General features: G+C 43.3%; 1 pseudogene; it reads left to right on the forward strand.

Moving 5' to 3' along the window:
- Window positions 1-11,505: 11,505 nt before the first annotated feature.
- On the forward strand, window positions 11,506-23,658 carry LOC138249479 (olfactory receptor 6N1-like; annotated as a pseudogene).
- The last annotated feature ends 1,743 nt before the right edge of the window (window positions 23,659-25,401 follow it).

Genomic DNA, 25,401 nt, shown 5'->3' on the forward strand with positions numbered 1-25,401 from the left:
TGGTCAAATGGACTTGGACCTACCCCAGATAAAAATTGAAGTCATCTGTGTGGTAGACCCGGGTACCCCCAGAAATCCTCACAGGGTGCTCCATGTGAACCGTAGGAAGACACACCAAGACAGGGCTCACATGACTATCCTGATAGTCGTTGCTGTAGGAGAAGAGGAGGAAAATGACCCCCTCCCTGACCTATTTCCAACAAATCCACAAGATGGTTCAGTGGAAGGTGTTGTTTTATCTAACACCTTCACTGCACTACAATAAGCTCACTGCAGTCAACTCCTCAGCCAGTTTGCAGAGCTCTTTTTATAACCCCTGGTCAGAAAGTCTAGTAGGTCCATGATGTGGGCACAGGTGACAGTCTCACAGTCAAGAACAAAATATATAGGCCCATATTTATACTTTTTTAGCCCCGCATTTGCGTCATTTTTTGAGGCAAAAGTGGCGCAAACTTACAAAATATAATTGTATTTTGTAAGTTTGCGCCACTTTTGCGTAAAAACATTACGCATCTGCAGTGCTAAAAAGTATAAATATGGGCCATAGACTGTCTGATCAAGTCAAAGCCTGCATCAAAGATGAAGTAAGCAATATGCTATAACTAGGGGTGAGTGAACCCTCTGGCAGTCCCTGGGTTAGCGCAGCAGTACTGGTCCCCAAGACTCACTCAAAGGGTGCGAAATCAGAGACGAGGTTTTGTGTGGATTGCAGGGGTTTAAAAGCAGTCACTAAAACTGATGAACACCCCATACCAAGAGCAAATGAGCTTATTGATAAGGTGGGTGTAACAAATTTCCTCAGTACCTTTGATTTAACATCAGGGTATTGGCAAATTAGACTCAACCAAGGAGCAAAAGAGAAATCTGCATTTTCTACCCCTGAAGACACTTTCAGTTTAAAGAGATGCCTTTTGGGCTGAAGAATGCACCTTCCACTTTTCAAACGTTGGTGAAGAGACTTCTTTCAGGAGTGGATGCATTAGTGCAGCTTATCTTGATAAGGGGTGAGCAGTGAAATCACCTCCACCAGCGAAGTTTGCAGAGTTTTCACAATCTGCGCCCCGCTTGTAGAGCAGAGTTTGGAAAAAAACAATGCCAACTGCCAGCGTGGTGGGGGAGTTTACCAACATCTACCCCTAATTATCACCTTATAATGGTCTGTATACAGGCTACCGGACTCAGGCACCTGGACTTGCGCCTCTACCATTCACTTGCACTAGCAAGTGAGCGCAACCAATCACAGAACGGGCTATCACGTGGTGTCACAGATCAGACTCTGGGGGTCATTCTGACCCCGGCGGGCGGCGTTTGCCGCTCGCCTGGCGGGAACCGCCATTTGGCCGCACCGCGGTCAAAAGACCGCTGGTGCCATTCGAACTTTCCCGCATCGGAAAGAGGCCTACAACACTGAAGCCGGCTCCGAATGGAGCCAGCGGTGTTGCAGGCGTGCGACGGGTGCAGTTGCACCCGTCGCGCTTTTCACTGTCTGCTAGGCAGACAGTGAAAAGCATTCTGGGGCCCTGTTAGGAAACATTCAGGGGCCCCTAGACACCCGTTACCGCCAGCCTCTTCCTGGCGGTGACAACCGCCAGAAACAGGCTGGCGGTAAGGGGGTCAGAATCCCCATCAGCGCCGCCATGGCGGATTCGCCCAGCCGGGGGAAATCCGGCGGGAAACCGCCGGACCCGGTTTTCTGACAGCGGCTTTACCGCCGCGGTCAGAATGGGCTTCCGTCATTCGCGGCCCTGGCGGTCTTGGACCGCCAGGGTGAGAATGACCCCCTCAGTCATAAAACTAACCCAGAAATCATACTCACAACCCACAGGGTGGCATGTAATGTAGATGGCCATACTGGAACAAGTGTGTTTGTCTTTAAGCCAAGCAGCAAGGCAGGTTTGAAAGCAACTGTTGGTGCTCGCCGGCAGCCTTTGGCCAATCAGCAAGCTGGGTTTTTTGTCACTGCTTGGCGCACACTCCAAGTGGAAGGATGTAATAATGCATGATTGATTCATAAGATATTAAGAACTCGCTAAATAAAGCAAGTGAACTGTTGAGGCTGGAAATATCAGGCACAGGCATACAAATAGAACAGGGCGAAGGCAGAGAAGGTGAGGAGCGTTTGTTGTGGCTGCATGTGTTTATCCCGTCCACTCACCGCTGGGCTGCTGCATTTGTGAGTGAAACAAAGATGTACAATTAGCGGTAGACACGATTAACAAGCATTGACATAGTTAATAGTTCTCGCCTTTTGGCCCTAATAAGTACTCAGAAATGCAGCCTATCATCCATAGCACAGCAGCTATTTTTATTTAGGTGTGTTGACGGTATCTGTTGCTTTAGGCATCGAAGGGCTAGCTTAAACTTACTCTGCCACTGAAACTGCAGATTAATCCATCAAATATTATATTAAAGTAGAAAACACCTGCACATCTATGGACGCTTGTAAACACAACGAAACATGAGACATAAAATGTGGATGATGGGTGGTGTCAGTGGGATTTCACATCCATGTAAATAGCAAGGAAATACACCGATATAGAAACCAAGTGCTGGATAATAAACACCTCAAACCAACTTGCCATGTATGATTCCAGGAAACCACACACTCTGGAAATGCTAGTTGGTTAATAGAGAGATAAAACGAAAATAGAACAGAGAGCAAGTAGCACAAGTAAGGAAAAGGTAGAAAACAGGTAGATAATAGATAGATAGATAGATAGATAGATAGATAGATAGATAGATAGATAGATAGATAGATAGATAGACAGATAGATAACAGATAGACAGATAAACAGATAGATTGACTAACAGATAGATAAACAGATAGATAAACAGATAGATAGCATATAGTTAACAGATAGACACATAAATATGAGATAAACAGATAGATAAACAGAAAAATGGATAACAGATAGATAAAAAGATAGATAGCAGATAGATAGATAACAGCTAGACATAGATAACAGATAGACAGACATATTAGATAGATAGATAGATAGATAGATAGATAGATAGATAGATAGATAGATAGATAGATAGAGGAAAGATGAATAACAGATAGATAGATAGATAGATAGATAGATAGATAGATAGATAGATAAATAGATGTAGAACAGAGAGACAGATAGATAGCAGAGAGATAGATAACAGATAGACAACAGATAAACAGATAACAGATAGATAACAGACAGAGAGATAGACAGATAACTGAGAGATAGACAGACAGATAAATAGATAAAAGATGGATAAATAAACAGATAGGTAAACAGAAAGATAGATAACAAATATATAGATGGATAACAGATAGATCGACATAGATAGATAGATAGATAGATAGATAGATAGATAGATAGATAGATAGATAGATAGATAGATAGATGACTGATAGATAGATATGCAACATATACATACACATAGATAAACATAGATAGATGACAGATAAACAGATAAACAAAGGTAAATAACAGGTAGATAAACACATAGATAACAGATAGAGTAGATAGATAGCTATCTACATGTCTAGCTGGCTAGATAGATAGATAGATAGATAGATAGATAGATAGATAGATAGATAGATAGAAAGATAGATAGATAGATAGGTAGAAATATGACAGATAGATAACAGATAGACAGATAACAGATAGACAACAGATAGATAGATAACATAGATAGATAACAGAAAGACAGATAGACAGTGTTAAACCTGACAGCCTTAGGGTGGTCACCCCCCAACTTTTTGCCTGCCTCCCTCCACTTTTCTGACACTGTTTTTGCTAGTTTTATGACTCTGCACACTTTACCACAGCTAGCCTGTGCTAAAGTGCATATGCCCTCTCCCTTAAACATGGTAACATTGGCAGATACCCAATTGGCATATTTGATATGCTTGTAAGCCCCTAGTACAGTGCATTACATGTGCCCAGGGATTGTAACTTGAATGCTACTAGTGGGGCTGCAGCACTGGTTGTGACACCCACATATGTAGCCCCTTAAAAATGTCTCAGGCCTGCCATTGCAAGCCCTATGTGTGCAGGTCACTGCCACTTCGACTTGGCATGTAAAAGTACTTGCCAAGCCCTATACTCCCCTTTTTTACATATAAGTCACCCCTAAGGTAGGCCCTAGGTAACCCATACGGCAGGGTTATATGTAGTTAAAAGGCAGGACATGTACATGTGTGGTTTATATGTCTTGGTAGTGGAAACCTCCTAAATTGGTTTTCCACTACTGTGAGGCCTGCTCCTTTCATAGGATAGCATTAGGGCTACCCTCATATACTGATTGAGTGGTAGCTTTTGATCAGAAAGGGGTAACCAGGTCATATTTAGTATGACCAGAATGGTAATAGACAATCCTGCTTATTGGTGAAGTTGGATTTTATATTACTATTTTAGAAATGCCACTCTTAGAAAGTGAGCATTTCTCTGCACTTAAAATCCATCTGTGCCTTACAGCCTGTCTCCAATCCATGTCTGGGTTGGGCTGGTTGACAGCTCCCTTGTACATTCTCCCAGACAACCACAAACACAGGATACTCAGTCACACCTGCACTCATCTCCATACGGAACGGGTCTTCCTGGGCTGGCAGAGTGGATGGCCTGACACTTACATTTCAAAGGGTAGTGGCCTGCCCTCATACAATGGATTGCCAACCCCCCTACTGGGACCCTGGCAGACAGACCTGTACTAGAAAGGGACCTTGTGCATTTCAAAACCACTCTTTGAAGTCTCTCGTACTTTAAAGGCATTTTTAGGTATATAAACTGGGTCCCTGACCCCACCAAATCAAACACTTTTGGACCTCAACCTGCAGCCTGTTAAGAGGAACTGCCTGGCTGCCCAAAAGATTCATCTGGACTGCTTTGCTGAGAAGGATTGCTGCCCTGCTGTTGCCCTGCTGCCCTGCTGCCCTCTGACTTTGCTGAGAAGTGCTCTCAAAGGGCTTGGATTGAGCTTGCTTCCTGTTTTTTTGAAGTCTCAGGGCCAAAAAGACTTCATCTCTTCAAGGAACTTTCTGTGCACTGAAAATCAGCGCACAGCTTGCCGGAAACGATGCACAGCCTGCCTTGCTATGAGAAAACCACTGCACAGCCGAACCAGAACAACGCAGCCCAACTTTCTGAGTGAAGATTCGATGTAGGGCCTATCTTGTGACAGGAAATTTGACACACAGCCCTACCAGATCGACGCACAGCCAAACCAGAACAACACAACCTGACTTCCCCAGTGAAGAATCGACGCACCACCTGCCGTGCAACAGAATTTTCAACGCATTACCACAGCGGATCAACATAAAGCCTGTGACTTAGTCCCACACGCCCAGGATTTCCCTACATCGTCTCTGGGCGTCAGAAAGATCCCCACATCACAGTAAGGAACTGTGAGAAAACAGGGCTAATTGCAGACGCCCCCTGACTTTCTGCCCCCATTTCTCACTTTTTGCTGGTGTTTTCCTGACTCTGATGGTGCCCTGGTTACTGCTGACCAGTCCCTGGGCGTGTGCTCTGTATAAAATAAGTATGCAAGATTAGTCTAATTATAATTGGCTATGTCAACCTACCTAAAAGTCCCTTCTATATGGTAGGGCATGTAGGTTTAGGGACCTTAGCATAGTTAGTGCCACCATAGGAGCACTGCTGAGGTGATCAATGTCATTTTAAAGGCAGACCTGCCTTGCTGGCTACTTTTAAACTAAAGTTATTTACAAAATTCCACTTTGGGATGAAAAGTACTTCCAAAGTCCAAACTACCTTATTTTTACATATAAGGCACCCCTAAGTTGTGCCCTATGTGCCCCTTGGATAGAGTGCCATGTAACTATAAGTAGGGACCTTATAAAAATGTTTTATAAGCCCTGGTGAGGTAAAATAGCCAAATTTGTTTTTCCCTCACTGTAGTAAATGGCCTCCATAGGCTAAGATAGGGAGACTTTATTTTAATTAACAAAGTCCCCTCAAGTGTCAGATACCTCGAGTTTGGTATCAAATTAATTATTATAATAAATCCCACAACTTACAATTTTTGGATTTACTATAACTAATTCAGGTAAAGAGTTTTAAATTCTACCTAAAAAGTTGCCAACTTCAGCTCTGTAGTACTCTTCTCTGATTGACCAGCATCTGGCAGCCGGCCAGGCTACTTTGATGAGATGTGAAGTGGCCTGGGCTGAACACAAAGGATGTGCCTGGGGAGGAGGACTGCCTCAGCAGATGGGGAAGAAGGAAGGGGGAGGGCTGCAAAACTGGTCTTCAAAGGCAGGGAAGGAAATTTGGAATAACTCAGCACATCTCTCACATCCTGCAACCCCAGACAATCAGGTATAGTTTAGATTAGTTTAGAAGAGGGCAGGAGAGAGGTGTGTTTAGGATTTTTAGCCACACCAGTGGGTGGGCTCAGCCAGATGTAACCTACAATAATCTGATTCAGCCATGATGAATTTTTGAAAGAATGTTGCTCATTGGGACTGATTTGTGCCACTCTTCCCAGGACATGGTCATCACAGGGGGAAGGACCCTGTATCTGATTGCAGAACCGGGACCCTCCATGTTTTTCACCCAGGAACAAGAATAAATATGGCAGAGCTGCACTCACACTTAAGATCCCTACCAGATCCCTACAAGGAAGAACATCAGAAGAAGGACTGCCCTGCTGGACCCCTGACCTGCACCTGGACACTGCACTCTGAAGGACTGCACTAGCTGCACACTTGGGCTCCACCACAAGAAGGACGTTTCCTGGCTTCAACTGGTTTAAGGAGGGATTCTCGGTTTGCTACAGGTGAGAAATTGCTAACCAGCGCCCCCTGCCTCAGATCCTGAAGACACTGACCACTGTCCATTCGCTGTTTTGGAGTTTGAGCCAGGTGCATTCAGGGAGTTGTAGTCGCACCATCAAGGAGCAACTCAGAGCTTCTGGAACCTTGGGGTAAGCTGTGGACTCCAAATGAACCTTAAAAGACCTTCTGGAAGAAGATTCAGAAGTTTGGAGACAGTTGGAGAACTTTTTGGAAAAAGCTCAATAGAGGGACCGACCCGCTGTTGCGGGCAACTCTAGCTCTCTTGCAACAACCGCAACCTGGCCTGACTTGCAGGTTCGTCCAGCTGAAGAAAATCTCTGAAAAAGTAACTAAGTCCTAATGTAGAAAGTTGACCAGGACCTCCCGCGCAGTATCCGAAGAGGGCTTCAGGGACATGGGATCAAGATTCAGGTTCGGCCCGGTCTAAAGATTTTCATCTTGAAAAATCATCTAAGTCTGAACGTAGAAGTCTTCACCGAGGGCTCCCGCGACCCGTGTCTGAGGATGGGCTCCAGTCAGGGAGGTTGGATCGGTCTGGCGACTTCGTACCGCTGAAGAAAATCTTCTAGAAAATAACTAAGTCCGAAGGTAAACTTTGGACAGATGCCTCCCGCTTGCTGTAGCTGAGCAGGGCTCCATCGCAGGCAGCCTTAAACTTTGACTTAGCCACGGTCGAGTGCGACCAGATGACCAGATTGGCGCTATTCATTTCTAAGCGCTAAAAAAACATTAATTCTTTAAAAAATCATTTTGGTCTTATTTTAAAGATACAAATATAATCTATTTTTATTTTGTTTTGTGTTTTACTTATTCACTGTTTTGTGATGTGCACAATTTGTCTCTTAAGTTAAGCCTTGTCGCTCTTTGCCAAGCTACCAAGGGTTGAGCTGGGTTTAATTTATTGAGACCTAAGTAGACCTAAATGGAGGTTAGTGGCCTATTGGTAAGTTTATGAACTTACCTGCCCTTACCAATAATTCATTTTCCAACAGGTACCCATCTTTCATGCCATAAATCGAGGCAAAGGTCTATTTGGACAAAGGTGAATACATCCGCCAACTAGACACCCAATTTCTAACAGATAGATAATTGGATAACAGATAGATAGGTAGATAGATAGATAGATAGATATATAGATAGGTAGATAGATAAACAGAGAGTTAACAGATAGATAGACACATAGATAGATAAGAGATAGATAAAATATCTACAGCTAGATAGATAACACAGAGACAGATAACAGATAGATAACAGATAGGCAGATAAATATCGAAGAGATAGATAAACAGATAGTTAACAGATAGATAACAGCCAGATAGATAACAGATAGACAGATAGGTAACAAATGGATGGACAGAGAACAGATAGATAATTAGATAGACAGATTGACAGATCCATAGCTAAATATATAGATGGATAGATAACAGATAGATAATTAGATAGACAGATAGACAGATCCATATCTAAATATATAGATGGATAGATAACAGATAGATAAACAGATAGATGTGTGTTGTGCACCTAATATAGTGCAATACAGTATCTTGTTATCGCAGTGCCTTACTATGCTTTCTGTGTTTTTCTGCAGCAGGATGTAGAACAGGATAGCGGGTGGTACACTGCCATCAGGTGGATGTGAAGTTTGGGTTGAATTTTGAATTGAGGAATATAAACTCCTCAAGGAACAGTAGCAATACTTGTGAAGATTGCAGGAGAACATTGCATGTACCATCTTTTTTCAGCTAAGGTCTGTTTTTAAAAAAAGAAAACATAATCTTCATACGTACAGTGTTTGCACCCTAGAGAGTCCCATGTTCTTCATCCAATCAGTAGAGGAAATCTGAAGGTCTGGCTAGGACCGTCAAAGGGCTCAGAAATCAATGCATTAAATGGAAAGTTGAATTTGTCCTCTTTGCCCTGGGGTTCTGGATTATGCTGAAAATCACATGCTCCTAAAAAAAAAAGCATAATTAATGTTGTTTCCCACATGCCAGAGCGTTTAATATAGATATTAAGGGTGCACTCAATTATTTTCTGTCACAATGTCACAAGCGGACATCACTTTTTAGACAAGGATACATTTACTTGCCTTGTCTGCTGCTAAATGCCTGAACCGTGAACAACATATTTCTTTAATTAACAGGGGTAGTAATTGCTGAAGGGAGAATATTCTGTTTTACGTTTCTATTAAGGTTTTCACTTCCGAAAAAGGCGTTTGATTTTTTTTGCAAATAAAACAAATGTCCAGTAGCATGTTTTTTCATGAGCTATTCGTTGCAGGTTTAAAGGTTATAAGAGTGGTTTATAGTCCCTGAAAAATATTCAACAAAATATTGAACTGCAGGACACAATCTAGCAACTTCAGGATGGTGAGAATACACACAATGATGCAACTAAATAAACCGAGAGTGCAAGGATTATGCCGTACTAGTCACAACTTCTCAAATTAAGACCGTGAAACAAAGCAGTAAAGTGGCTGATGAGCGCAAATGAACACATGAGTGAGTCGAGAGATAAAGAAAAGGAATGAAAAACAGATTTTGGAGAAAACATGATTTTCCTTTACTTCACAGATTCTGGAATCGGATGTCGCTTATCTGTCAGATCAGCTCCTCCCTGCTGAAGACACACCAAAAGGTTCATAGAGCATGGAACCACAAGGGTCCTATTCCTGTGCCAGAGGAGGAGGGCGGAGGGCAGCAGCTTTCCCAGCTCATGAAGGAGAGCATGAAGCAGCACTCAGCCTTCTCCAAGGGCTGGAGAGGAAGGTAGAAGGAGATGGGCAGTGAAGGAAGGGCAAGAGGAAGCTATAACCAGGAGCAGGGATATTATAAGGTCTAATTAGAGGGGTTGCAAGCTCCCTGTCAGGGCATAATGCCTTTAAATGAAGAGATTGAAAGAGCTGCAGAAGCCCTGGGGGCATGGAGGAGGGAGGGAATTACAAGCAACATGATCTCAGTCTTTAAATGTACAGCAAATGTGACCCAATAACAAGATTTATAGACCTATTTACAGCAGAACTCGGAAAAGATGAGCACTCCTCCCAGTGCTCTAAATTAAAGATTAAACTAGTCCCAGAACAGATCTGAAAATGGTGAGCAGTGTTCTTGGACCAATCTCTGTGGGACTTGGACCAATCTCTGTGGGAGATCACAAAAAAAGAAAAAGAAGGGACAAAGAGGAAGGACTGCTCATTAGCAAGCAACGATTTTTCAAGGACACTGTCTTAGACAAATGACAATCACTGGGTGGAGTTGAACCTTACAAAGCATATACAACAGGTCGCTAAGCAACAGTGCAAGCACTGTCTAGGCTTGGCCTAAAAAAGACATCTAGAGCCAGACTGCATAATACTGATTGTGTGGCATGGAAAGCAACATTTGTAAAATGTGGTTGCCGCAAATTGTCTTCATCTGGTCTGTAAAGTCCTTTTTGAAATTCACCATGTTTGTAGAAAGGAGATTGTGCTCGCAGGAAAGTGTGGCTAAGAGCCATGTTAATATGAGATGAGTGTCAGCCAGAGAGACGAGGGTCAAATGAGGGCATTAATGGCGATTCGATACTCGAGAAGACTCATCGTCTGTCCACAGAGTGACTGTGTGCACCCATTTTGTAATCTTGTTAGGCCTCTGTTTGTTATTTCAGGGCTCCAGGGTGTGATTATGAAGTAGAGTGAAATGAAGTGTTTTAAAATGTGCTGTGCTTGTGCATCAGCTGGTTACAAGTTAGAAACCATGCAGCCGGATGAATTGTAGCTGAGATGTACCACACTGACACAAAAGAGACGTGATCCCTGATTTTCATTCTTTTCATTCACTCTATGTGAGCTGTGATGTGGAGCATTAGGCTGCAGTTGTCTGGTATTGAGGTGAATTCTGATTTGAGAAATGTGAAGATGTCAAAATTCAGGTCTAGAGTTTTTGGATTTGGAAAAGGCTTTCATATCTTTCAGAAGACTGCCTTTCAAATGGGTGCGTAATATGTGTGTTCACGGTACAGATGCTTACAGATAAAGCAAACTTGTTCATCCATTAGGCCTGTACTTTTGATTTCCCATTGAGAAGTAAGCTCAAAAAAAGCATGCCAACAATGAGCACATTTGGCAACAATGCACGTGTAACATGTGCAATACATAACATGAGGTAATCATGCCCCCACACCAACCAGTAGAATAATGACAAGTATGCAGCTGTTAATGGTGCTTTCACAGATTATGGAAAATAGAATGATGGGGCAGAGATAGATTTTTTTTTTTTTGCTAGGGGTGTGTGGACGTTTATGGAATTTCGCAGAGTTTTTATGTAACGCCAGGGAATTGCACGGAATAAAACTCTGCAGGTTTCGCCCACCTCTAATCTTGATGACATTGCTCTCTTTAACTTCAACTGGGAGGACCACCTGGTCTACCTGAGAGAAACTTTACAGGACATGCAGCATGCAGGCCTAACTATCAAGGCCAGTAAGTGCCAGATTGTGCAACATTGCAGGTGGAGGCCAAGTGAGACCTCTCCAACACAAATTCCAAACCATTCTTGAACAGGAGGCTTCTAAGACTCGGTTCCAAATCAGGACATTCCTTGGCTTGACTGTGTATTGAAGGGATATGGTACTATTGTGGCCCCTCTCACTAAGTTTACTCCAAGAAGCAGTCCAAGAACGTCATTTGGACCACTGGATGTCAAAAAGCCTTTGACACCCAGAAAGTATCCATGAGCTCAGCAACTGTCCTGAAATCACCAGACTATGAGAAGCAGTTCATTGTTCATACAGATGCTTCTGAACATGGGATTGGGGCAGTGTTGTCACAAACAAACAATGAGAGCCAGGATCAGTCAGTTTCCTATGTCAGCAGGCGACTCCTCCTCAGAGAGCAGCGTTGGAGTACCATTGAGATGGCAACCTTTGCTGTGGTTTTGTCCCTGAAGAAGATGAGACCCTACCAGTTTTGTACTCACTTCAGGGTTCAAACAAACATATGCCTCCCAAATGGCTGATGCAGATGGGAGGAGAGAACTCCAAACTACTGAGGTGGTTAATTTCCCTACACAGAATATACTTTACAGTGGAACACAGACCTCTAACAGATCATGCCAATGCAGATGGCCTTTCCAGGTTTTTCCACTTGGATGATGAAAACTATCAAGAGGGAGGTTAGTGCTCATCCCCTTTCATCGGGGAGAGGAGGGTAATGTGGGAAAATATCTAGGAATTAAGGGGAACCCCTGGCAGCAGAACCTCAGATCTGCAACAACTTGCAAAGAAAGGAGAAACGAAGACCGACACCAATGAAAACAGGAACCTACACTAACAAAAGGCATGATATCTTGAACCTGTGGCATACTTCATGGAACTGTTCGACTGCAGCTCGACCTGGACCAACAACATATTCCCCCAGCAAGCGGAAACCCCTGGTCAGTCAAAGGCAAGACCAGACTCCTATGGGCTAGGGCCACTGGCTGCCTGCACTCCACGAGTAAAAAGCACCTACTGGAACTGAAGAAGCTGAGGGCATCCGGCCCTCCAAGGGATCACCCAGAAGCAGGTTGTGCCTTGTGGGAAGTCTAGTCCAGCTCCTCACTGAGTTTCAGCAGGCTACCATTTTCCCCAGGACATGCGGAAGGGGAGATAGCTTCTTCTCCATCTTACCACTGCCAAAGCTTGTTGGTGGCCAGTCGTGTCATCAGCACCTTAACTGGACACTGAAACTTGAGGGCGCCCGCAACACCTTCAGCCAATGTCATGTGTGGCTCCGTTGTTGAGTTTTTGATTCTTCTTCCTTGCCTGTACTGTCCCAGTGGTGAAAGTAGCAGTGGTAGTCCTGTTCAGCACTACGGGTAGCCAGGCACACTTCTGCACCCGAGCTAGGTACAGTGAATCTACCTGGTGTCTCATGGTCCAGGGGCCCATACAAGCTTAACCCAAGTGGGCTCTCCCTGACTAGACCTGCAAGTGACTGATTGTCACGAGTGGCTTTTTCAGCACCCTTGGCTCCTGCATTCACAACTATGGTTGGCCAAGACACCTCTGCACCCGGGCCCCATGAACCAGGTAAAATTGTTCTCACTATCATAGCTTTGGCCTGGGACCTGCACAACCTTAACCCCCAATGGATTCCTCTGATCTTGTCCCACTAGTCACCGAGTGTCACTACTGTTTTTATCCATTGACTGAAATGGTAAAGTTTAACAGCATGTAAATGTACTGATTCTCTAAAACCCAAAACAGTGTTCGTCTCAAAATCAGTCAGTAAGACTTGGCACCCCACCTGTAGCGCATCCAAAGTCTCCACAATAACCTCTAATTCCCTAACCCTCCTCTCCATTTAATGGAATGATTTAGGAGCAGGTGCAAGTACTTCTTCCTGCTTTCCAAGGATTCCAAAAATTGCAGATTTTAGGAGTCGTCCTCACCCTCCTGACTTACAGTTCTTCTTTGTTCGTCTGAGAAGTGAGAAGTCTACCGCCCATAAATAGTGCTCCAAAGAACAGATTGTTGGGACCAGATGCAGTGTCGATGGATGTGGTGGAATCTAAGGCAAGGGTGATGGCAACAATTGTAGATGCAACATTTGTGGTGGTTGTGGCAGAGGTGCTACTGCGTACAACAGTGTGCTGTCCCAGAGGTTTTCTGCTACTTATGGTTGCAGGGTCCATGTAATACTGGTCCTATTGTCTATAAGTGCCATATTATACCTACATTTCTCAACGTCTTGTTTGATGGCAGGCTTGTCATTGTTAGGTTCCTTTATGACTCCGTAAGTGTGCATGTGTGCATGTGTGAGCAAGCACAAGTCTGTGTGAGTATATGTAGACCCTTGGAGAAAAAAAAATCCCTAACTGTCCTTTAGGGCTTTGGATAGTAAGAATATGTCAAACCTTTGTTGCTTGGTTGATGGCCCCTAGATTCGCGTCTTGGGAGGTAATAGTTACTTTAGTGATCAAACCAACTACCATTCAGTTTGCACTTTCTGGATGTGCCACTGCTGAATTAAGTCTGTGCCTTAAATGTGCATGCACATTATACACACTGTGCCCTACAGACACATACCTTAGGCAGGATATAATTCAGTTATAATGTAAGCCAGGTTTCCAGCTTCATTGGCAACTATACTGATGGTGTGTCTACATAACAAAGGTGGGGAGTTGTGTTAGATCTCATCAGTGTGACAGTCAGGTTCCACAATACCTGCTAGTCCTTCCTGCCAGTACAAATTGATGATATGTATGACACTTTACTCCTAATCTCTAACTGTAAGCCAAGGGTAGGTGCAGCACCTGTGGCAAGGAATTCATAGAGGTGCTTTGCCATTAAGTCCCAGATCTTACAGTTAATGCCCCAAACCATTTTTTTACAATTCTTTGCTGTTCCAGTAGTAAAGGGCAGAACATTAAGAGTCTGCTATTGTTTGTCATAGATTAGCCAAAACACAGACATACATACACACACTCAAACACATAAACTGATTTGTAATGGGACATAGAGATAAACCAATGACACATCACAATAATGCAGAATGCCAAATATGTCAGAAAACATGGAGTTGTGAAAGGTGCTCTAAATATAAGGTCTGGTATGACACCTATGGGCAGAAGGACCGGTGTCATAGACTTTGTAATCATGACTAGTAGAAAACTGCCAGCAACTGAACTCTGTTGTAGGCAGGGACTACTCTGCTCCCACCACAAGTGCTGCAATTGTCACTAGCCCCTCATCACCTTGACTCAGGTACGAAAACATCTATGGACACTACTTCTGGTACCACTAATCTGTCCTTGGAAACACAATCATAGGGCATGTTTCTCACATCTTAGGCAGTCAAAAAAGACATTTAAATAAGCCAGGAAGCTGAGAAGACTCCCAACATGTGCCCCTTACGAAGGAGTCAGCAAAATCTTGGGCATGCATTACAAATTGTGCAGCAGAGATGGAAGAGGCACCTGTACCTGATCCTGAGTCGTGGCTGAGCTGTGGGCATCAATACCAGGGAATGAGAGTATTGCTTGAAGACCACACTTTTGGGACACTGCCTTCCTGTTTAATTCTGATGCCAGTTCTGCTTCTCTGGCACCACTTTCAAAAACTCCTGGCAGCATTGGTGACCTGGCAGAGGTACAGCAATAAAAGACAAGAGCATCATTCAGGTGCAAAATACAGTGGAGGCCAGACATCTAAGCTTCAGAGTGGAAAAGTGTACAGACGGAGTCAGACTGGTCCAACAAGACCTTGATGAGATTTATGGTACCAGATGTCCAGGAAACTTCATCCAGAGAAAGACAGGGGTTTCTGACATCATAACACAAATTACCAAATAAGGGCATGCTGTGTGGCATTTACCTTCCATTCATATTCATTTGTGTTGGAGAGTCTTGGGGTGTAGATGTTGACTGGAGCCCACCTGACACGCCACAAGCTGGACTGGAGCATCACAACCCCTCTCCATCCATCACCTTCTTTTCACCCACTTCCCGGCATATTTCATCCATCAGGGCTCACATGAGGAGTAAACTGATAGATATATTTCCTTGTGCAGATGTAAATATGATAACTTTGGATAAAGATCCTGGGAGACCACTCAGATAAGAGAGAAGGGAAGGCAATGAACTCTCTTGCCGAAGGCCATTATGGATGTTGGAATTTTTTCAAGATTCTTTTTGTGGGTCCTACCAGTGTCTGGATCATTGTGTCATTTAGAGCTATTGTTAATTTCAACAGGCATGTAGTGAATCTCATATTGTTCATGTTCCACCATAAAGTAGCATCGTTGATCCTATCAAAGCCAAATATGATCTATATGTTGTTGAACTGGATCACTGCCATTTAATGGGGAAAAGGGCATATGTGAAACTGGGCCAGTAAATTTAACAAATTTCATACTGGAGGAATCTAGGATCCTCAAACTAAGGATAATGTAAAAAATAAAATGGGCCATGTGTTGGGTGCTGAAGCGTGACAATGCCCTGCGCAGTTCCAACATTTTAGCTGACTTTACCGGACAGGTATTTTTGAAGAAAACTCAAAGGTGGTTGGTAAAATACTGAAAGAAGTCTCAGCTTCTGACAATTGTTCATTGCAGACTATTGGTTTTAGGCCACTATGCCACTCAGAGACAAGACATATGCAAGCCAGCCTTGATCTGCTCTAACAAGTCAGCACAGCCTGAACCATCAGGCTAGATCCCCTTCTATTGGGAACACAGGAAACCACATGCCATTTCGTCCAGTTTGACCTTATCAGTGTGTGCCACAGTGACCACATGACTTTTGTCTGAGTATACCTATTGCACTTAGGGAATCACACTGAGGAAAAGGTCAAGTGGATGGTTTCATGTGACATGACCAAAGCCACTAGCAAACTCAATGGTAATAATGGAAAATTTAGCTAACACTTTTCAAGACTTTGGGCCTGAGTATGACCTTGGCAGAGGGGATTACTCCGTCACAAATGGGCCGGATATTCTGCCCGCCATATTACATGTTCCATTATATCCTATTGAACTTGTAATATGGTGGGTAGGATATACGTCATGCTTGTGACAGAGTAATTCCCTCTGCCAAGGTCGTAATCAGGCACTAGGTATGCAATGTGCTTGTAAGGAAATTCTTGCAAAAAAAATAAACATTCATCTGAACGTTTATCTGTGGATTTGTGTAAAGGAAAGTCTTTAGATTTACTGCATTATGAGCAGGAAGTAAGAGGCAGGATAGCTATTTCCTTCCTGACATACTATACTCTGCCATTTGTTTTAATGAGGATCATATTCATTCAGATCCAAAGATCTAAAAAGGTAATATATTTATAATGCTTCAACAATTTTTAGGGACTTTGGTTGGTGACTACCAAATTTCTGTTTCAGATGCCAATACCAAACAATATAGAAAAAAGGAAACTGCAGATCAGACCAACTGATCAGTAACTGAGTTCATCCTGTTTGGTTTTCCAAGTCGGCAAGGCTTTCAAATCTTGCTCTTCTGGATCTTTCTCCCCATCTATCTTATTGCTGCACACAGGTAATTCAATTGTATTTCTACTAACCATCCTTGATCATAAGCTTCAAACACCCATATACTACTTCATCAGTCACCTCTCCTTTCTGGATCTCAGTTTCTCTACAGTGACTGCGCCAAAAATGCTGGCCAAGTTTCTGATGAACAGTAAAACCATTTCCATTAGTGTCTGCATCTTTCAGATGTATATGTTTCTTTCTTTAGGATCCACAGAATGTCTCCACTTGGCAGTGATGTCCTTTGATCACTATTATGTCATTTGTCATCCACTACATTATGGTATTCACATGACTAAAAACCTCTGCACTCAGCTTGCTGTTGTTTCCTGGTCTAGAGGATTCCCTGTCCCCTTTGTACAAGCAGTTTTAGCCTCAAGACTGCCCTTCTGTGGACCCAATGTGATCCATCATTATTACTGCGACCACCCACCCCTGCTCCAACTGGCCTGTACTGACACTTTCCTCAACATTACCATAGGATCCTCCATTAGCTTCTTTCTCATAATTTCATCTTTTTGTCTGATACTGTTTTCTTATGCTAAAATCATATTGTCCATTATTAGAATTAGTTCACAAAGAAGGAAAAGAAAAACATGTTCAACCTGTGCTTCTCATTTAATTGTGGTAAATCTGTTTTACCTGCCAATTATTTTCATGTACGTACATCCTGCTGCATCTCTTGTTTCTGAGGTAGACTCTTTTGTTGACATTCTTTATTCTGTATTAACACCCATGCTCAATCCTATGATATAAACCTTGAGAAACAAAAACATCAAAGAGGCCTTCAGAAGGAAGGTTAGCATCATCAGCATTTCCTAATTCCAGTGAGTTTAATTCTGTGATCTGCTTTCAAAGAAAATTCTTAATTCATCATCAATAGCAAAGTGAAAGTGCCTGCTTTTATCTCTTCGGTATATGATAGACTCTGTGTGGAAGGAAGTATTGTCTCTCCTATTTATGCATGTGCTACTCTGGAATGTAAAATCAATTAAAACAATGGAACACCAGACAATGGGGTATGCTCCAGGACAGAGAATGGTATATAAAAAGGACACAAGGAAATAAACTTGTGCAATGAAGTAAGAACACATTGAAGAGGCCTGGTGACCACAAGGAGATATGCTTCCTTTTGTTAAGTGATTGTTACTTGCAATCTGAAAGACAGTAAACAGTGTATTTCTCATGTCAGTTTTGCTGTAATGTGGTAATAAACTGACATTTCAACTTAACAATGGATTACTGAATGTGTGAATGTGCATTTGTTAGTACATTTAATGAAACTCAAATGTTACTGGTCCACAGTTATTTTCACAGTCATGGCATAAATGTATGTGTTCTCAATCCTTATCTCTGTGTTGGACCTGCAATCACACTCAAATGAGAGGGTGAAACTTTGACAGGTAAGAAATGTGGAAGTCAAATTTTTTCTGTCTTCTGCATTAGGTTCATATGAGGGCAGTGCCAACTGCAAAAGGTCAATGTCATTCTCAACAGCCACTGAACAAGTGTTACACTCATAACTTGGCCTCCTGCTCTACTGCTACACCATTTGGCTGTGTAGTAAGATCACTCAGGGAGGACCTGCTGCTTTTAGTGATACAATTTTCCCTGGAGGCTAGGTGAACCTTGTCTTGCTTCTAGTTTTTACACTTATCAGAAGGTAAGCTTCCTGATTACACTTCCTTGTGGTTGAGGACATGTCATAGTGTAGATACAGCTGCATTGTTTTGTTTATTCTGGTATGGTGAATTTGTGGGAGATCAGACAAAGAAATTTATTTGATTTCTGGTGATGATATCCTCTTACTGTGTGTCTTAATTAGTAGCAATTTTGTGTGCTTGTGTTTTGTGTGTATGTGTGTTATTGCATGTTTTGTTTAAGGAAGAGTCTCTATTTTTGAAGAAAACCTCAATCATAGTTTATTCTGAGGTTGATATTTTTGTGCTTAATGAATCAACTTAATGGAAATTCTGTTGGAGGGCATTACATAGGCACACACAATCACTGCTTATGGATACCTCCAAGATATTTGTGTTTTGAATGATTCATGCTGTCTTGTGTTAAGCTGCCAGTCTGGATTGTCTTCTACAGTCACTTACCTCTTAAGAAATGGAAATGAACCCCGTGTTATTTATGCTCCAAAATTAATGTTTGGTGGCAGTGTATAATGTAACTCATCTGAGGGTACAATAATTAGATGTCAGCTTAGTCCTTATGTTCCTATACCCAAGGTGATGTATTTAGTATGTTCAGTGATAGTTTTCCCTGTGGAAATTCCTAGTGGACCTGGGCTGGTGGACTGCTTTATCAGTAAATGGAGGGCATCATACAGGGTCCTTCAAAGAAAGTTCATTTGTTAGTTTTTATTATTTGTAAAGCTCCAATTCTGCTAGAGAAGTCAGACCTCTAAGCACCCACAATATAAAATATCACAAATATATATAATTCCATAAAATATACAGGCTCAGTACACATCTTCAGAGGAGACCAGCCATCAAAATCGGGCTCTTTATTAATGCACTGCCTCGATTCTATTAGTATTGGAAAGACTGTGGCTTTTGGAATTATATAAAAGAAATGAAATGAACTTTACCTCATGGAATCGGTTGTAATAGATTTTTTTACTTTTTGTAACCAGCCCAAGCGCAATGGAGTAACAGATGTTACAATCTGAATAATTCAGTGACTCTTATTTAGGATTGCTTCCTGCTCTTTACTCTAGCAAGAGTTAGTTTGATGATAATTCAGGACTGAAAATGAATCTCTCAAATTGGCATTTTCATTGTTATGTCATGTTAACATCACTTGGTAAAATGCAACAAGTCATACCCCAAGGAATATCTCAGTGTTTAGCTAACCCAAAGCCACAGAACTGACTAAAACAATCATGTATTTAAAAGGTATTTAAACTCGCCAAGCTCTTCACATGAGCGAATATGCAGCTGGAAATTTGTTCCAGCAGAAGAGGGCAAGGTCAGAGAAAGATCTCCCACTAAATCTTGCAGTGCAGATTCGAGTAATCCGAAGTAAGGCTTTGTCCTTGGACCTAAGCAGTCCTACGTGAGGAGGCATTAATAGCTAAGCCTGCTTTGCAAGTAAAATGGGCCTTTGCTAGTAAGTGACTTATTGGTGAATCAACATAGCTTAAAAACCACCTGTTTTCTGATTGGCAGCCAATGCAAGGAATTCAAGATAGGAGAGCCAGTCAAAAGGTCTGTCCACTGTGTTCTGTACAACCTGAAGTGTACGCAATACAATAGTGTCTCCTTGGCTGCTGTCAGCAGAGCATTTCCATAGTCCAAGCGACTAGTGATCAAAGCTTGTACTGGAGTTTTCCTAGAAGTTGACGGAAGCCATAGAAATGCTTTTTTCAGTAAGTGCATAGTGGCAAAAGAAGATGGTCGAGACATGTTACTTCATGGAAGGAGATCTAATTTTTCACTATGATTTTTTTTATTGTTACTTCTATGTGGACAACACTCATTTGATCATTCATATAGATGTTAATGTCCCTTCTAGCATTTCTTGTTGACTGGATGTTTTTTAACTTTTAAATCGTCTAGGTGGCCTGCCTCGATGGGTTCTAATTCCTACCCTATTCTCAAAGTTAGAAACCTCAAGAAAATCTTTGAATCAAAGTTAACATTTAGTCCTATGATGACAAAAGCATTGCCATCTACTTTGAAGATCTTAAAACCTTAAAAAAATTGCTCTTCTTCTGTTTGATTGTTTGTCATAAGGCAGTGGTCCAACAGATTACTTCAATTCATCTGGATTATCATAATTGATTTCACAGGGCTTCATAAGTATTCTCTGCCTCACCTCAAATAGTTCAGAATTTAGCAGCTAGTCTGATGTTAGGTTTGAAGTGCTTCAAATCTGCCTTCAATCACCAGGTTAATCTGGCTACAGATTAGGAACAGCATAATCTTCAAGTGTCTTACTATTTGCCGTAGAACCTTCATGCAGAGATTCCACTTTTTTCCTCAGATCCATAAACAGTATTTGGGTGTGACAGCATTCTTCAATTATACAGCTAGAAGCTGGAATTCCATACAGCTGTCCTTGAAGACACAAAGAAAAGATGGCCTTTTGAGAAAATAACATAAAACCTTATCAGTTCTGACTAATGCTCCTCCTTTCTTTTTATTTTATTACATTTCTTGCTATTCTTCTCGCTATTCTTTACACTTCTTGGGGCAGACTTTTCATCTGCCACATTTCATCAACAACGTGATATCTTATGGGTCTTTATAATCATATAATAATTATGGAAGAGATTTGCCCCCCATCGAATTAGGGGCAGTTGTGAAATCTGTAACAATAGATATATTGTCTTTCCAAAGTACAACTAGCCTTGGGAGAGTACATCATATATCTAAAAGCATAGCATGGCTTCTATACCTTTCCCAAAAATGATTTCTTACATTTGAAGACAATTGACAGATGAAAAATGGGTGAAAGCTGCATTGATTTATCAGGATATGTGCTGACTGTATAGTGTAGATAAAGAGATGAAGTGTATTTCCAAATATGTTTTCAGAACAACTCCATATGGGACCACAGATGGTGGCCGGCTGGACTTGGACCAACACCCACACCAACTGACCATGCACACAACCTGGGCATCATCCTTGACAGTCAATGATCATGAAACAGCAAATCAACTCAGTTGCCACCTCCCGCTTTCACACCCTCTGCATGCTCTGCAGAATCTTCAGATGGATCCCTATCAACACCAGAAAAACTGTCACATAGGCCCTCATCACCAGTCGTCTCTATTACAGCAACGCTCTCTATGCCAGAATCTCCACCCAGCTCCTCAGAAGACTTCAGACCATACAGAACACAGCAGTCGGATTCATCCTGGACCTCCCCAGAAGGACACACATCTCCCCCACCTCAGAGAGCTCCACTGGCTCCCCATCCAGAAGAGATGCCAGGCCAAGATCTCACACTCGCCTACAAAGGACTACATGACCAAGGACCCTTGTACCTCAACCATCGACTGATGTTCCATCTGCACACAAGACAACTGCTCTCCACCTCACTCGCCCTCGCACACATCCCCTGCATCCTTCACAGCTGCAGCGGGGGTGCTCCTTTTCCTACATCACCTCCAAAACCTGGAATGACCTGCCTCTCCTCCTTTGGATGTCACTTGCCCTAGCGGACTTCAGGAAGAAACTCAAAACCTGGCTCTTCGACAGAGACCTGGCACCCTCAATATCCAGATACCCCTATGGGTGACTGAGCTGCACTTCACAAATGCTGATTGATTGATAGAAAGAGGAAAAAGCCTTCCAGGATTGTTTTTGTGCAGGAAGGTGCCCCTTCCTGCACTAAAATAATTGTGCCTACAATGCAGACACCTTTCACCATGCTGTAAGGTTGCCTGCATTGGCGCTAACCTACCAAATAGCAGCTTAAATACTGTACATTTCTGCTCTTTTACTTTGATGCAGGGCAGCGTAACAAGGAGATTTGCTGTGAAGCCCTGCATCAAAAGCCCATAACTATGGGCCCATGTGTGTCTGTGTGCCATTTAGAAATAATTAAAAACACAAGGATAGGGAGTCATTATAGTGCTATCTGCAAAGACTGGGGTGTAGACTTGTCGTATGAGATAAAACAGAGAATTCTCTGTTCACATGTATGTTGATGTTAGGATATGTCTTAATACATTCCTCAGCGACCTCACCTTCCACCTTGAAGACCCCTCAGATTCCAACTAAACCACCTTGCTGGACTCCATGGACAACCTGGGCTTCGAACAGATCATCACCAACCCCACACACATTGCCGGCCACACCCTCGACCCCATCGTCATGTCCAGTGACAAGATCCAGTTCAGTCACACAACCGAGCTCACCTGGACAGGCCACAGCATCATCCATTTCACCATCTCTGTCATCTGACAGGACACCGTCACCCCATCCCCCATTGTCAGCTGAAGCTGGAACACCATTACCAAATCCTAATGGATGACCACCCTCAAAATCACCATCCTTCACACCTCTGACGACATCAGCCGCCGCCCACCTATCAGAATGGATCACCACTAGTGCAGATTCCATTGTACCCTTTCAAACCCTCAGCAACAGAAGAACCAACAAGCACGCTAACTGGTTCGCCCCCAAACTCAAAGCAGAAAAACGCAAATTCAAACCTCTGGAGAGATGCTGGCACTCCAGCAGAGATCCAAGTGACCACATAGCTTTCAAGACAGCCCTCCAATCCTACTATCACGCCATCAGAGAATCAAAGAAAGCAGCATTTGACACCGCCCCATGTCCACCAACCACACAAAGGTCAGAGAATTCTCCTGCCTAGATACTGTCAAAAACACCATCCAGCACTCCCAGTCCCTCTCCCACTCCCTCTGAACTCACTCACTGAATACTTCCACACCAAGATCACCAACATCTACAGAAACTTTGAACCCCAACAGCCACAGCCTGACCTCCCCAATCCTCCCACCAACATCCCGCCCTACGCCCTACACCCTGATCCACTGAACAACTCTCTTCATTGAAACCACCATATCCATTATATCCGTCATTCATTCCAGAGCTCCGATGAACCCCTGCCCCCACCACGGCTTCAACCTCAGACACAAAGAAATCGGATGGCCGCTCACCAACATCATCCATTTGGTGTTCAGTTCCGCCACCTTCCTCAAAACCTGGACGCATGCCGAAGTAAAACCTCTTCTGAAGAAACCAACAGCAGACCCATCCAACTTCAAGAACTACAACCCCATATTGCTTCTCCCCTTCCCAGTCAAGCTACTAGAGAAAGCCATCAACCGCCATTCACAGACTACCTGGAAGCCAACCACCTGCTTGACCCCTCCTAATAGGGCTTCCGCTCAAACCACAGCACAGAAACTGCCCTTATAGCCACTATGGGCGACGTCAGTGCCATCCTTGACTGCTTCGAGTCAGCAGCCCTGATCCTCCTTGACCTGTCAGCGGCCTTTGACATCTCCCACCACCTCCTCATCCAAAGGCTTCACCAAATTGGCATCTATTACAACACCCTAAAGCTGCTATCCTCTTTTCTCACGGGACGCACTCAAAGAATCCATCTCCCACCTCCAACCCCAAGAGCATCATCTGCGGCTTACCCCAGAGCTCCTCACTCCCCACACTGTTCAACATCTATATGACTCCACTGGCACCCATCGCTCGCAAACACGGCCTCAACATCGTCTCCTACACCCACAACACCCAGCTCCTACTCACCCTCACCGAAGACACAGACACCACCAGAATGAATTACCAGAACGCCATGACCGATGTCACCAACTGGATGAGAGCCAACTGACTCAAACTCAACACTGACAAAACCGAAGTTCTCTTCTTAGGAAGACCATCTTCACCATGTGACAACTCCTGGTGGCCCTCCACCCTAGCACCAGCAAATGCCCACCCCCACCACCCATGCCCGCAATCTTGAAATCATTTTCAACAGCGAGTTCTCCTTGAGACAACAGGTCAACTCAGTTGCTTCCAACTGCTTCAACACCCTCAGAACGCTCCCTAAGGTCTTCAGATGTATCCCTAGCGACACCAGAAGAATCATCACCCAGGCCTTCATCTCCCGCCCATTGGACTATGGGAACGCCCTCTACACTGGAACAATCACCCTCCTCCTCAGACACCTCCAAACAATCCAGAACGCAGCAGCCAGAATCATCCTGGATCTGCCTAGATCATCCCACATCGCTCTCTCCACCTCTGCAGACTGTGCTGGCTTCCACAAAAGAGATGGCACTTCAAGCTGCTTATGCATGCCTACAAAACCCTCCACAACACAGGACCTGAATACCTGAACAACCACCTGACCTTCCACATCCCACCAGACACCTTCGGAATGCATCCCTGATCCTTGCCACCATCCCCCACATCCATTGTACCCAAGCCGGAGGATGATTCTTCTCTCACCTCGCAGCCAAAGCCTGGAACGACCTCCCCCTTCACCTCCGAACCTCTACCTCTCTCGCCGATTTCAGGAGTACAATCAAGATCTGGCTGGTTGAGTAGCTCTACCTCAAGTAGCACCTGCATACCCCTCAGAGTAATTAGCACTCTGAACAAGTAATAATTGATTGATTGATTGAAGGTACAGTAAGGTTGCTGAGTGGCTGCTATGTTTCATGTTGAGGCACAGCAAATGTTTTTGCTTTTCAAAAACAAACTCTCAAAGCGGCGCTTTGTGTTTGAAAAAACAAGAGACTAATGACTCTGACACCCTTGAAGAGTAAGGGGCAATTTTATTTTTTTATGACTTGACCCCAGGCTTTCCCTGGCAGTTACAATCAGCAAAATAGTGCATCGGAATATCTGCCCTAAATAGGATGGGCAGTCTGAGTCACTTAGACTAATGGCACACTGTCCATGGAGCCATCAGTCTAAGGTTTCCACCAGTGGAGTCAGCAGAGACTCTGTCTCCAAAAATATTGTGGTGTCAGAGTTCCCTGTGCGTTACATCATAAGTAACCCCCTCCTCTGGTAAAAGCACGGATAAGCCAAAAAACAAATAAAGAGAATGCTGACCGGCTATAATTAATTAAAGCAACTTAAGCCATAAGTCTCTT

This window comes from Pleurodeles waltl, chromosome 8, assembly GCF_031143425.1.
Source record: "Pleurodeles waltl isolate 20211129_DDA chromosome 8, aPleWal1.hap1.20221129, whole genome shotgun sequence".
NCBI lineage: Eukaryota > Metazoa > Chordata > Amphibia > Caudata > Salamandridae > Pleurodeles > Pleurodeles waltl.